This window comes from Nerophis lumbriciformis, linkage group LG07 (assembly GCF_033978685.3).
Source record: "Nerophis lumbriciformis linkage group LG07, RoL_Nlum_v2.1, whole genome shotgun sequence".
Taxonomy (NCBI): domain Eukaryota; kingdom Metazoa; phylum Chordata; class Actinopteri; order Syngnathiformes; family Syngnathidae; genus Nerophis; species Nerophis lumbriciformis.
In genome coordinates this window covers 1983856-1996164 of record NC_084554.2, presented here as the reverse complement: position 1 = coordinate 1996164, position 12309 = coordinate 1983856, and the positions used below count along the sequence as shown (strand labels likewise).

At 37.3% G+C, this 12309-nt stretch overlaps 1 protein-coding gene across 4 annotated transcripts in view; it reads right to left on the bottom strand.

Moving 5' to 3' along the window:
• The window catches only part of LOC133609894 (probable E3 ubiquitin-protein ligase MID2), a 32864-nt gene extending 23492 nt beyond the window's left edge, over nucleotides 1–9372 (bottom strand). The window contains exon 1 of one of the 4 annotated variants that reach the window (XM_061965932.2): nucleotides 8730–9372. The gene's annotated coding sequence lies outside the window, so the exon portion shown is untranslated. The remainder of the gene's footprint in view (nucleotides 1–8729) is intronic. The other 3 variants (XM_061965930.2, XM_061965929.2, XM_061965931.2) reach the window with 3 other exon arrangements.
• Nucleotides 9373–12309: the final 2937 nt, after the last annotated feature.

Sequence of the window (12309 nt, the reverse complement as noted above, 5' to 3'; positions counted from 1 at the left end):
CATGTCTCTCCGACCTTCCTAGTGGGAGTTACAGGCAGTCTAGTTTGTTTGTTTTTCGTAGGGGGCGCTAGAGCGCAATTTTGAGTTTTGAGGTTTGGTTTTTTGATAAAAAGTTTTGCCGTATATTACTGATGTGTGTGTAAAATTTGGTGAGTTTTGAAGTATGTTAAGGGGGTCAAATTACAGCGCAACGGTTCTTTCGAAGGCTCATAAAATCAAAACCGGAGCAGTTAGAAAAATTATTTCGATTACTTTTATTTGGAAGGGTTCAATCTCTCTCCTGTGTTAGTTTGAAGCTGATACGACAAACGCGCTCAGAGGAGATAATGTTTGAAGAGAAGTGACCGGTTTATAAAAAAAAATTGTTTTGAAGGGGAAATTGCAAACTTCCTGTTGATTTTTGCTGGGGGTTGTAAATATATGAAATGTAGGTCAAAGTGAGACCTACATAGAGGTTTTTGTTTCATGTCTCTCCGACCTTCCCAGTGGGAGTTACAGGCAGTTTTGTCTTTTTTTTCTTCCGAGGAGCAGTTTTTTCTGCGTTTTATTCAAAAATTGCGCTAGAGCGCAATTTTGAGATTTGGGGTTAGGTTTTTTATTAGATCGCAATTTTTGTCAGTCCTGATGTGTGTGTTCAGTTTGGTAAGTTTTGAAGCATGTTAAGAGGGTGAAAATACAGCTCAAAGTTACTGTTTTTAGTACTTTTTTGTCTTGAAGGGGGAATTGCCAACTTCCTGTTGATTTTTGCCCGAGAATATACTATTATGAAATCTAGGTCTACGTCACACCTACATAAAGGTTTTTGTTTCATGTCTCTCCGACCTTCCTAGTGGGAGTTACAGGCAGTCTAGTTTGTTTTTTTTTCGTAGGGGGCGCTAGAGCGCAATTTTGAGTTTTGAGGTTTGGTTTTTTGATAAAAAGTTTTGCCGTATATTACTGATGTGTGTGTAAAATTTGGTGAGTTTTAAAGTATGTTAAGGGGGTCAAATTACAGCGCAACGGTTCTTTCGAAGGCTCATAAAATCAAAACCGGAGCAGTTAGAAAAATTATTTCGATTACTTTTATTTGGAAGGGTTCAATCTCTCTCCTGTGTTAGTTTGAAGCTGATACGACAAACGCGCTCAGAGGAGATAATGTTTGAAGAGAAGTGACCGGTTTATAAAAAAAATTTGTTTTGAAGGGGAAATTGCAAACTTCCTGTTGATTTTTGCTGGGGGTTGTAAATATATGAAATGTAGGTCAAAGTGAGACCTACATAGAGGTTTTTGTTTCATGTCTCTCCGACCTTCCCAGTGGGAGTTACAGGCAGTTTTGTCTTTTTTTTCTTCCGAGGAGCAGTTTTTTCTGCGTTTTATTCAAAAATTGCGCTAGAGCGCAATTTTGAGATTTGGGGTTAGGTTTTTTATTAGATCGCAATTTTTGTCAGTCCTGATGTGTGTGTTCAGTTTGGTAAGTTTTGAAGCATGTTAAGAGGGTGAAAATACAGCTCAAAGTTACTGTTTTTAGTACTTTTTTGTCTTGAAGGGGGAATTGCCAACTTCCTGTTGATTTTTGCCCGAGAATATACTATTATGAAATCTAGGTCTACGTCACACCTACATAAAGGTTTTTGTTTCATGTCTCTCCGACCTTCCTAGTGGGAGTTACAGGCAGTCTAGTTTTTTTTTTTCGTAGGGGGCGCTAGAGCGCAATTTTGAGTTTTGGTTTTTTGATAAAAAGTTTTGCCGTATATTACTGATGTGTGTGTAAAATTTGGTGAGTTTTGAAGTATGTTAAGGGGGTCAAATTACAGCGCAACGGTTCTTTCGAAGGCTCATAAAATCAAAACCGGAGCAGTTAGAAAAATTATTTCGATTACTTTTATTTGGAAGGGTTCAATCTCTCTCCTGTGTTAGTCTGAAGCTGATACGACAAACGCGCTCAGAGGAGATAATGTTTGAAGAGAAGTGACCGGTTTATAAAAAAAATTTGTTTTGAAGGGGAAATTGCAAACTTCCTGTTGATTTTTGCTGGGGGTTGTAAATATATGAAATGTAGGTCAAAGTGAGACCTACATAGAGGTTTTTGTTTCATGTCTCTCCGACCTTCCCAGTGGGAGTTACAGGCAGTTTTGTCTTTTTTTTCTTCCGAGGAGCAGTTTTTTCTGCGTTTTATTCAAAAATTGCGCTAGAGCGCAATTTTGAGATTTGGGGTTAGGTTTTTTATTAGATCGCAATTTTTGTCAGTCCTGATGTGTGTGTTCAGTTTGGTAAGTTTTGAAGCATGTTAAGAGGGTGAAAATACAGCTCAAAGTTACTGTTTTTAGTACTTTTTTGTCTTGAAGGGGGAATTGCCAACTTCCTGTTGATTTTTGCCCGAGAATATACTATTATGAAATCTAGGTCTACGTCACACCTACATAAAGGTTTTTGTTTCATGTCTCTCCGACCTTCCTAGTGGGAGTTACAGGCAGTCTAGTTTTTTTTTTTCGTAGGGGGCGCTAGAGCGCAATTTTGAGTTTTGAGGTTTGGTTTTTTGATAAAAAGTTTTGCCGTATATTACTGATGTGTGTGTAAAATTTGGTGAGTTTTGAAGTATGTTAAGGGGGTCAAATTACAGCGCAACGGTTCTTTCGAAGGCTCATAAAATCAAAACCGGAGCAGTTAGAAAAATTATTTCGATTACTTTTATTTGGAAGGGTTCAATCTCTCTCCTGTGTTAGTTTGAAGCTGATACGACAAACGCGCTCAGAGGAGATAATGTTTGAAGAGAAGTGACCGGTTTATAAAAAAAATTTGTTTTGAAGGGGAAATTGCAAACTTCCTGTTGATTTTTGCTGGGGGTTGTAAATATATGAAATGTAGGTCAAAGTGAGACCTACATAGAGGTTTTTGTTTCATGTCTCTCCGACCTTCCCAGTGGGAGTTACAGGCAGTTTTGTCTTTTTTTTCTTCCGAGGAGCAGTTTTTTCTGCGTTTTATTCAAAAATTGCGCAGATTTGGGGTTAGGTTTTTTATTAGATCGCAATTTTTGTCAGTCCTGATGTGTGTGTTCAGTTTGGTAAGTTTTGAAGCATGTTAAGAGGGTGAAAATACAGCTCAAAGTTACTGTTTTTAGTACTTTTTTGTCTTGAAGGGGGAATTGCCAACTTCCTGTTGATTTTTGCCCGAGAATATACTATTATGAAATCTAGGTCTACGTCACACCTACATAAAGGTTTTTGTTTCATGTCTCTCCGACCTTCCTAGTGGGAGTTACAGGCAGTCTAGTTTGTTTTTTTTTCGTAGGGGGCGCTAGAGCGCAATTTTGAGTTTTGAGGTTTGGTTTTTTGATAAAAAGTTTTGCCGTATATTACTGATGTGTGTGTGTAAAATTTGGTGAGTTTTAAAGTATGTTAAGGGGGTCAAATTACAGCGCAAAGTTGCGAAAGAATAATAATAATAATAAAACCTTAGAAATTCAATAGGTCCTTATGTCCCATTGCATAAGGACTCCCAAAGGGAGTCCTTTTGCAATGGGCCATGCGGGCCCTAATTAGTGCACCAACCCAAAAAACCTCCCTCCCCCATTTACACTCATTCACACAAAAGGGTTGTTTCTTTCGGTTATTAATATTGTGGTAGGTTCCTACATTATATATCAATATATATCAATACAGTGTGCAGGGATACAGTCTGTAAGCACACATGATTGCTCCACTAATAGTACTAACCTTTAACACTTCATTTTACTCATTTTCATTCATTACCAGTTTCTATGTACTGTATTTTTCGGACTATAAGTCGCAGTTTTTTTCATAGTTTGGCCGGGCTCCAGTGCGATTTATACTGTATATGTTTTTTTCCTTCTTTATTATGCATTTTCGGCAGGTCAACTTATACTCAGGTGCGACTTATACTTCAAAAAATACAGTAACTGTTTTTATATTGTTTTACTTTCTTTTTTATTCCAGAAAATGTTTTTAATTTATTTATCTTATTTTATTAATATTTTAAAAAAACAACCTTATCTTCACCATGGGCAGCACGGTGGAAGAGGGGTTAGTGCGTCTGCCTCACAATACGAAGGTGCTGAGTAGTCTGGGGTTCAATCCCGGGCTCGGGATCTTTCTGTGTGGAGTTTGCATGTTCTCCCCGTGACTGTTTGAACTCGTTATCTGTATAAAAGACACCTGTCCACAGCCTCAAACAGTCAGACTCCAAACTCCACTAACGCCAAGACCAAAGAGCTGTCGAAGGACACCAGGAAAATAATTGTAGACCTGCACCAGACTGTGAAGAGTGAATCTACAATAGGCAAGCAGCTTGGTGTGAAAAAATCAACTGTGGGAGCAATTATCAGAAAATGGAAGACATACAAGACCACTGATAATCTCCTTTGATCTGGGGCTCCACGCAAGATCTCATCCCGTGGGTTCAAAATGATCATGAGAACGGTGAGCAAAAATCCCAGAACCACACGGGGGGAACCTGGTCAATGACCTGCAGAGAGCTGGGACCAAAGTAACAAAGGTTACTGTCAGTAACACACTACGCCGACAGGGAATCAAATCCTGCAGTGCCAGACGTGTCCCCCTGCTTAAGCCAGCAGGTCTGAAGTTTGCCAGAGAGCACATGGATGATACAGCAGAGGATTGGGAGAATGTCATGTGGTCAGATGAAACCAAAATAGAACTTTTTGGTATAAACTCAACTCGTCGTGTTTGGAGGAAGAAGAATACTGAGTTGCATCCCAAGAACACCATACCTACTGTGAAGCATGGGGGTGGAAACATCATGCTTTGGGGCTGTTTTTCTTCTAAAGGGACAGGCCGACTGATCTGTGTTAAGGAAAGAATGAATGGGGCCATGTATCATGAGATTTTGAGCCAAAACCTCCTTCCATCAGTGAGAGCTTTGAAGATGAAACGTGGCTGGGTCTTCCAGCATGACAATGATCCCAAACACACCGCCCGGGCAACTAAGGAGTGGCTCCGTAAGAAGCATTTGAAAGTCCTGGAGTGGCCTAGCCAGTCTCCAGACCTCAACCCCATAGAAAATTTGTGCAGGGAGTTGAAAGTCTGTGTTGCTCGGCAACAGCCCCAAAACATCACTGCTCTCGAGAAGATCTGCATGGAGGAATGGGCCAAAATACCAGCTACTGTGTGTGCAAACCTGGTAAAGACCTATAGTAATCGTTTGACCTCTGTTATTGCCAACAACGGTTATATTACAAAGTATTGAGTTGAATTTTTGTTATTGACCAAATACTTATTTTCCACCATAATTTACAAATAAATTCTTTAAAAATCCTACAATGTAAATTCCTGGATTTTCTTTTCACATTCTGTCTCTCACAGTTGAAGTGTACCTATGATGAAAATTACAGACCTCTGTCATCATTTTAAGTGGGAGAACTTGCACAATTGGTGGCTGACTAAATACTTTTTGCCCCACTGTATATATCGGTATCAGTAATTAAAGAGTTGGACAATATCGGAATATCGTGTATCGGCAAAAAAGCCATTATCGGACATCCCTAAGATGTTCTCTTTTCCTTATATAATCATCTCATATTTGTCCATCCATCCATCTTCTTCCGCTTATCCGAGGTCGGGTCTCGGGGGCAGCAGCCTAAGCAGAGAAGCCCAGACTTCCCTCTCCCCAGCCACTTGGTCCAGCTCCTCCCGGGGGATCCCGAGGCGTTCCCAGGCCAGCCAGGAGACATAGTCTTCCCAACGTGTCCTGGGTCTTCCCCGTGGCCTCCCGCCAGTCGGACGTGCCCTAAACACCTCCCTATGGAGGCGTTCAGGTGGCATCCTGACCAGATGCCCGAGCCACCTCATCTGGCTCCTCTCGTCAAGACATAAAAATATATATTCTGTCACACTATTTGATCCAATCACACAACACCAAACTCTTGAAGCAGGGTGGGGAGAAAGTAACTTACAGGTTGAGCTTGTTTCCTTGTCTGTCTCTCAATTTACTCCCCACCCTGATTCTTCTTTGGCGGACGGCACCATGCGCAAATAACGGCCTTAAATAAACACAGCAGCACCACCTGTTGTTGTAGAGTGTGAACTACGGTGTGTGGATCGCGCTAGGTAGAATATCACTGACAAAAGTTTTATTTTGAAATAAATTGTTTTCATACTTGCAAATTGTTTTTAATTGCAGAAAATTCTTTTGGGGTTTTTTTTACTTTAAATTCAGTTTTTTTTAATTGAAGAAAATCGTTTAAGTATTTTTTTTAATACTTGGAAATGTTTTTTTTACTTGCAGAAAATTGTTTTTATACCTGAAAATCATTTTTAATAATTGAACAACATGTTTTTTACTGGTGGATAATTTTTTTCTTAAAGAAAATAATTTTTATACTTGCAAATTGCTTTTTTACTTGCAGAAAATTGCTTTAAATTCAGTTGTTTTTTTTACTGAAGAAAATTGTTTTTTATACTTGCGAATCGTTTTTCTTACTTTATTTTGCTTTTTTAAATACTTGCAAATGTTTTTTTCTTACAGAATATTGTTTTTATACTTGCAAATCGTTTTTATTCCTGCAAATGTTTTTTTTACTTGCAGAAATGTGTTTTTATACCTGAAAATCATTTTTAATAATTGAATAACATGTTTTTTACTGGTGGATAATTTTTTTCTTAAAGAAAATAATTTTTATACTTGCAAATTGCTTTTTTACTTGCAGAAAATTGCTTTAAATTCAATTGGGTTTTTTTACTGAAGAAAATTGTTTTTTATACTTGCAAATCGTTTTTATTCCTGCAAATGTTTTTTTTACTTGCAGAAATGTGTTTTTATACCTGCAAATCATTATATTATATACTTTGTGGACGCCGTCTGCTCCACACGCTGTAAGTCTTTGCTGTCGTCCAGCATTCTGTTTTTGTTTACTTTGCAGCCAGTTCAGTTTTAGCTTCATTCAGCAACGCCTTTTCTTAGCGACACTCGCCTTTTGTTTATTTTTGGTTAAAGCGTTAGATACCTTTTTACCTGCACACTGCCTCCCACTGTTTCTGACATCGCAAACCATAGTCGTCGTTCCCGACATCTACAAAGCAATTAGCTACCTGCTGCCACCTACTGATATGGAAGAGTATTACACGGTTACTCTGCCGATCTCCAGACTGGTTACTGGTTTGCAAAAAATATTTTTAACCCAAATAGGTGAAATTAGATAATCTCCCACGGCACACCAGACTGTATCCCGCGGCACAGTGGTTGTCCATAGTATTACTACTACTCCAAACATTGTTTGTAAGTTTTACAATATAACTAAAACAATTCTTACGGACTGTGTGATGTCTGTGGGAGTGTTTTTGTGCATATTTCTACGCGCTATTAGGCTAGCACTAGTGTGCCGCGGCACAGTGGTTGAAAAACACTGTTTTAGTTGTCCATAGCGTTTCTACTACTCCAAGCGACGTTTTGTAAGTTTTACAATATAACTAAAACAATTCTTACGGACTGTGTGATGTCTGTGGGAGTGTTTTCATGCATATTTCTAATTAGGCTAGCACTAGTGTGCCGCGGCACAGTGGTTGAAAAACACTGTTTTAGTTGTCCATAGCGTTTCAAATACTCCAAGCGACGTTTGTAAGTTTTACAACATAACTAAAACAATTCTTACGGACTGGGTGATGTCTGTGGGAGTGTTTTCATGCATATTTCTAATTAGGCTCGCACTAGTGTGCCGCGGCACAGTGGTTGAAAAACCCTGTTTTAGTTGTCCATAGCGTTTCTACTACTCCAAGCGACAATTGTAAGTTTTACAATATAACTAAAACAATTCTTACGGACTGTGTGATGTCTGTGGGAGTGTTTTCATGCATATTTCTAATTAGGCTCGCACTAGTGTGCCGCGGCACAGTGGTTGAAAAACACTGTTTTAGTTGTCCATAGCGTTTCTACTACTCCAAGCGACGTTTTTAAGTTTTACAATATAACTAAAACAATTCTTACGGACTGTGTGATGTCTGTGGGAGTGTTTTCATGCATATTTCTAATTAGGCTCGCACTAGTGTGCCGCGGCACAGTGGTTGAAAAACCCTGTTTTAGTTGTCCATAGCGTTTCTACTACTCCAAGCGACAATTGTAAGTTTTACAATATAACTAAAACAATTCTTACGGACTGTGTGATGTCTGTGGGAGTGTTTTCATGCATATTTCTAATTAGGCTCGCACTAGTGTGCCGCGGCACAGTGGTTGAAAAACACAGTTTTAGTTGTCCATAGCGTTTCTACTACTCCAAGCGACGTTTGTAAGTTTTACAATATAACTAAAACAATTCTTACGGACTGTGTGATGTCTGTGGGAGTGTTTTCATGCATATTTCTAATTAGGCTAGCATTAGTGTGCCGCGGCACAGTGGTTGAAAAACACTGTTTTAATTGTCCGTAGCGTTTCTACTACTCCAAGCGACGTTTTTAAGTTTTACAATATAACTAAAACAATTCTTATGATGTCTGTGGGAGTGTTTTCAAGCATATTTCTACGCGCTATTAGGCTCGCACTGGTGTGCCGCGGCACAGTGGTTGAAAAACGCTGAACTAAACGAACCCATTTGCTATCTAACGAATTTATGACCAATAATATTGGAGCTATGATGTTCAAAAGGTCATTTTTCTAGAATAAAAGGTCACACATTTCTATATTGTCTTAATGGATCATTGAAGACAAAGGCGATTTTACAACTTCATTGGAAAGTTTTTCCCAAAGTCTTTGCTATCAATTGCTTTGACATATTTTGTACTTACTTTCGGTCCCGGTCCTGCGATCCACTTGCAAAGAAGGTCCAAAGTCCCGGCTTTGATTTTGACACGACCGGAAGCGGAAGTGCTTTTATGCTGGTTTAGCCGCGAGCTAGCTGATTAGCAACACTACAGTAAGCTGCCTCCTCCGAGGGGATGATCTTCTTTAGGCTTTAAGGCTTACTCACTTTGATGACGGCGTTCCCTTCCAAAAAAAAAAAAAAAAAACAAAGAGTTTGGTTGTGCCTGAGATGAAGAAAAAGATCAAAGTACAAGCCCGAAGCCGCGGCGCACTTGCCCGTCAATGTACACAATACTGGCTTTTTTCTTTTTTTTTTAAAACAAACAAAACAAAAAAGGTGGTCCCACGGCTTGTTGTTGTTGTATTGTTCCAGGCTTGGCTTCTTTTCTCGACCTTTCCACGCCGGACACAACACCTGTGAGTCGGCACAATCACAGAAGTAACAGGAAGCAGGTGGATGCGGGCGAGATGCCTTCACGGCACCTCGGACTCCCCGCTAGCACGTATACTAACGTATGGGATTGAGACGTTCAGGGAACTACGGAACCTCCGCCAACGGGCGTGTGGAAAAAAATCCGTTAAATGTCAATCGAATCAGCCGGGGCGAATAAACACATAGAGGACGAGCTAAAATGGCGTTTTATCATAGTCATAACTCTCTTCGTTGGCTAATAATGAAGTTAATAATAATACTACTGTGATCAAGCTCACCTATGGTCGTTGGTCCAAAGAAGTTCCAACTCCAACCTTTTTCCGCTCATGACGTAAAAAGTTTGATGTCACGATGACGTCACTGACCCCCTTTGTGGAGATTAAGCGCCTTTCAACTTACCCTTGTACTCTTTGTTTCGCCTCTCTTAGTGTGTCCTTCAATGATAGCGCAACTTTTGTCTTGTTACTTAAATATTGGCAAATTGAATTGGTGATGTAATGTCACATTGTCACCTCTAGAGAGTGGCAAAGTTTTTAAAATGAGAAAATAAACGTGGCTCAGTGTATGTTTTTTTGGCCGAAAAACAATAACTAGATCTAAAAAAAAAAACTGTTTGATTGTCGTTTTATATTTCATACAATGAAGATAAAAATCACCGTTTAACAGAAAGGAATAAAAAACTGACCAAAACAGATTTTATTTCGTTATTCTGACGCCGGAACCGGAAGTTGAAATTTAAAGGCATCCGCGGACTGACCTGTCGGGCAAAAAACAGTGTGGTGTTGTATCCTGCGTCAGAAAGAGAAAATATACAGTATAACATATATCATAGATCCATATCTTGTTACATATAAATGCAGGATACAACACCAAACTTTTATTTTTTTTTTAAAGGACAACTTCCGGTTCCGGCGACGAGATATACAATTTGTTTCGTTTCTGCTGAAATGAAATACAAGATTTAAACAAATAAATCTGTTTTTATTCTAGTTCTGTACGACACTTAAAAGGAAAAACGCTTTGTTTTTCCATATTATTGTTTTGTGTTTCAAAATAAAAATTCAAGCAAACGTAACGTTTTTTTTTGTTGTACAATTCGCAATCATGGCAACATGTAATGATCAAAACATACACTGGCCAAACTTACCCTCGTTGTACGGTCGCTTCCACCCTGATGGAATGTGAACATGAACCTGTCAGAAAAAAGTTAATATTATCAATAGATTCACGATTTAATTATCAGTTTGTAGTTTACGAGGGGACTTGAAAGCAGCACTAAGTAATGCAGAAGTCACTGCTATTATTGACTATAAAAATTCATAATAACATTGTATTTGATGCCTCATATTGATTCCGGGGAAAAAATGGACTAACAATAAGTATTTTATTTGACGTACAAAGGGACAAGCGGTAGGAAATAAATGGATGGACGTCAAAATATTTCATAATTTTTACCCCTGCAAGTAATATTTTGCCAACTTCATACAAGATGTTCCTCTAGAATAATGAATTTTCGATAGTCCTTTCTCAAAATTGTTTTGGACTGAACTTTCATTTATTCTGTCTCGTACTTGCCATACATTTATTGCGTAAAAAAAAAAAAAAATACATTGTATTTATAATAAAAACATTTTATTTTTTAATACACTGTAGCACTTTGAGGTTGTTTGCTCAATGTAAAGTGCTTTTTACAAATAAAATATATTATTATTATTATTATTATTAAGAGTTGGAGAACGCAATAGAACTGTAAATGTCACATTCATAAATCCACAGTGTTGTCTTGTGTAGTGAGTCTTATTCTGCGTTGTGTAGTTTTTTAAATAATAGACACTTCACCACTTCAAAAATTACTTAAAACAACACAACATTATTGGGTTAACTCAGTGGTTCTCAAACTTTTTTTGTCATCCCCCACTTTGGACAAGGGGGAGTTTTCAAGCCCCACCTGCCCCCATCGCCCCAACAGAGCGCTAATGCCAAGCTTTAACATTTTCAAATTTATTGAACATCAAGTTGTATACATTCGAACTCAATAACATAAAATAACATTAAGTTCAATAATAAATAAAATAACTGTGCAGCTGTGGTATAACTTGCATCAAGTTCAATAATAAATAAAATAACTTCCATCAAGTTCAATAATAAATAAAACAAAAGTGTTATAACTTGCATCAAGTTCAATAATAAATCAAAAAAAGTGTTATAACTTGCATCACGTTCAATAATAAATAAATAAAAACTGTTATAACTTGCATCAAGTTAAATAATAAATCCAAAAAAGTGTTATAACTTGCATCAAGTTCAATAATAAATCAAATAAAAGTGTTATAACTTGCATCAAGTTCAATAATAAATCAAATAAAAGTGTTATAACTTGCATCAAGTTCAATAATAAATCAAAAAAAGTGTTATAACTTGCATCAAGTTCAATAATAAAAAAAAAGTGTTATAACTTGCATCACGTTCAATAATAAATCAAAAAAAGTGTTATAACTTGCATCAAGTTCAATAATAAATCCAATAACTTGCATCAAGTTCAATAATAAATCAAAATAAGTGTTATAACTTGCATCAAGTTCAATAATAAATCAAAAAAAGTGTTATAACTTGCATCAAGTTCAATAATAAATAAAACAAAAGTGTTATAACTTGCATCAAGTTCAATAATAAATTAAAAAAAAGTGTTATAACTTGCATCAAGTTCAATCATAAATCAAATAACTTGCATCAAGTTCAATAATAAATCAAAAAAAGTGTTATAACTTGCATCAAGTTCAATAATAAATAAAACAAAAGTGTTATAACTTGCATCAAGTTCAATAATAAATCAAAAAAAGTGTTATAACTTGCATCAAGTTCAATAATAAATCAAAAAAAGTGTTATAACTTGCATCAAGTTCAATAATAAATCAAAAAAAGTGTTATAACTTGCATCAAGTTCAATAATAAATCAAATAACTTGCATCAAGTTCAATAATAAATACAATAAAAGTGCCACTTTGCAATCTTTGCAAAAAAAAAAAGGAGGAGCTATGCATTTGGCAAGACAGGGCAAGTGACAGGACTTTCCCCCGGGAGAGCCACCTTGCTTCACTGTGAAACAGCACGGCTGTATGATCAGCTCCCAT